The sequence below is a fragment of the Cryptomeria japonica genome, chromosome 6 (assembly GCF_030272615.1).
Source record: "Cryptomeria japonica chromosome 6, Sugi_1.0, whole genome shotgun sequence".
NCBI classification, from domain to species: Eukaryota; Viridiplantae; Streptophyta; class Pinopsida; order Cupressales; family Cupressaceae; genus Cryptomeria; species Cryptomeria japonica.
Genome location: NC_081410.1, coordinates 547,586,394 through 547,589,547, shown reverse-complemented (window position 1 = coordinate 547,589,547; position 3,154 = coordinate 547,586,394).

Here is a 3,154-nt window from a genome sequence, read left to right as displayed (position 1 = left end):
AAATAGTAAATAGAAGTAACTCACAACTATCTAAAACCCTTCTAACAAAAGTCCAATGCTCTCTACTAGGATTAGATATAAACCTTCTCAGACTTCCCATTGCTTTAGATATATCTAGTCTAATGTGAACCATTGCATACATAAAACTATCAATGACACTAGCATAAGGAACCTCATAAATATCTCAAAATCATTATCAAAACTAGGACACATGTATAAATTTAACTTAGTACCAATTAAAATAAAATATTAACTAGCTTATGGTCATGCATATTAAACCTTTGCAAATGGTATCAACATACTTAATTTAACTTAACCAAAGCTCTATGTGAACTTGATCTTTTATGATATTTGTCCCAAGGATATATCATGTAACCTCCAAGTCCCTCATGTCAAATGTGTGATAATTTTGATTATTGATCTCTCTAATCATTGCATTGTTACTAATAAATAATATGACATCAACATTCAAGAGTAATCAGTATATGATCATCAATAACCCTAATATAAACACAATGATCCTCCTCGCTCCTAATATAACCTAACTTAAATACAAGAGCATCAAAGTATGGTACCACATTGTTGGTGACTATTTCAAACCATACAAAGGTCTCTTTAACTTGCAAACAAAGTGTTCTTTTTCTTTCACAACAAAACCATCAGGCTATTGCATATAAATCTCCTCCTCAAGATCCTCATGCAAGAAAATAGTTTTAAAATCCATGTTATCTATATCAAAATCAAAAACATCAATAATAGATAACATGAATCCAATAGAGGATAACTTAGCAATGGGAGAGAAAATTTCACCAAAATCAATTCCATCTCTCTAGGAGTAGCTCTTACCCACTAGTCTACTATTGTACTACTTTAACTGACTATATACGCCAAATTTATTTATAAATACTCACTTGCATCCAATGTGCTCCCTTCCTTTAGGAAAACTAACAAGATTCCAAGTGTCACAACTATCCAAGGCCATAATCTCCTCCTACATGGCAATCATCCAAGACTCAATTTCCTCTAAAGAGAGATCCTCCTAAACATTTTAGGTTCATCATCAATACTCAACAAATAAAATACACAAAAGAATTTTATGGGTTATGCCTATCAACTAGATTTTGTCTCATTGTGGATCTCCTCAAAGTAAGAGTGATGGACTCTACCTATTCATATTTTTTGTATGCTCATCTTGTACATCCTTTGAAATATCTAAACCCATTTCTTCTTCTCCATCCTAAAATCCATCTAATTTTTCTTCCACATGTGCATCATCTTGGTTCTTATCTTTCTCTCAAAGTGCAATGTCTTTATCTTTTTGTTCTCCTTTGGTTGTTCTTCACCCGAGTGAACTCTAAACTCCCTAAAATCCACATCTCTAAAAAAAAATTTATGGGTTAGGAGATTCCAAAGCTTATAACCTTTTACATTCTCACTATAACCAATGAAGATGCATTTTTTAACTTTTAGATCTATTTTAGATCACTTCTCTTGAGGCGCATGAATAAAAGACCCACAAATAAAGACCCTTAAGTGAAAAATTGAAGGCTTTCTACCTATCCACACTTCATAAAGTGTTTTATCAACAAGATCTAAATAAGAAATCTATTGATGAAATAACAACAAATACCCACAACTTTTTCCCAAAATCATATATCAAGCTTAGAACCACTCAACATGCTCCTATCTCTTTCCAACAAAATTCAATTCATTATTTCTATGACTCTATTTGTTGGGGAGTATATGGATATTGTTGCTACTAGGATATGTTGTTGTCATTGATGTCAACATATTCTTGTGCTCTGATGTTGTAGAGAGTTGTTTTGGTGTTCCGGTGATTGTAGCTACTTGATCTAGTTGGTCTATTTGTTTGATATGCTGAATCAACTAGAGATACGTGCTTCAGTATTGATTTCATGATGCTATGTGATGATTTGATCAGGTTATGGATTCTGGTATGAAGATTGGTTTTTCAGTGTTCAGTGTTGCAGTGTTCTGGTGTTTGATCTATTATGCTCCAGAATGATTACATCTTGAGTTGTGGATTTGGGAGAATGTTTGGGATGTTCAAGTGTATCTTCAATTCAGGTAGTTCATGTTTTGGTGCTCCGCAAGTTATCTTTCTTGTCCCAGTTGTTGTTGTTGTTGTTGTTGTGCATCAACGTGTTGATCAATGGAGATTTGATTAAGTGGTGTTGGTATAGCTATTGTGAATGATTCTAACGTGCTTGTTGGTTTTTCCTAATCATGTCCTATTTGTTTTGATGATCCACATTGATCATTGTGCACATTATTGAAGATCTTATGGGTCCAGTGATATTTTCATGTTATGCAACATTTTCAGTGGTGTAGCATGTTGCGGTTGATCTTAGCAAGATTTTTGGTGGTGTTGTGTATTCAAGGATTTGATTTAAGTCCATTCTATGTTGTTATGACATTGTATTGGTCTGGTGGTCGATATATGTATCGTGTGATGTAATTTTGTAATTAGGTCTTAAGGGTTGAGCCAACCTTGTAGTCAAGGTTGATGATTTGTATAAATAAGTGTTATATTCATGTAATTTGAGTATGGGTGTTGTTTTTGCATTATCAGAGTGTGATGTATGTGTGAACAAGCGAATTTATCTTTCAGTGTGAAGTGTAGAGAAGAGTGTGTTGCAAGGCACACAATTGTGCTTAATCAAAACTATCATCAAGCAATAGCAGATGCTATTCTTTCTGTTCATCTAAATTGGATTGTAGTGCGAATGTTATTGTAAGGTAGTGAACCTTCCCTAAGGGTTGTAGCCTTCCAGGTCATCATATTTTGAGCAGTGAGCTCTAGGGAGTGCCCCTGAATGCATGTGCATTCACCATTGTAATATTTACACATACTAATGCATAGTATCATCTTATAGTGGGTAGGTTCCTGATGGTATGATGAAAGAATAAGTATCCGGTCAACTATTGAGAGGGGAGGTGAATCAGTAGATAAAGAAACTGATAATAAACTTCACCAATCAAAAATCAATCTCTTAAAGTAAACTTAGAATAATAAATCTGTCAAGATAAAAACTCATAAGATAAACTGGTTGTCTATTACAACAAATTAACAGTAAACAACTTCTTGATTTCTCAATGATTCTGATTATCACAACTTATCAAAAATAGTTAA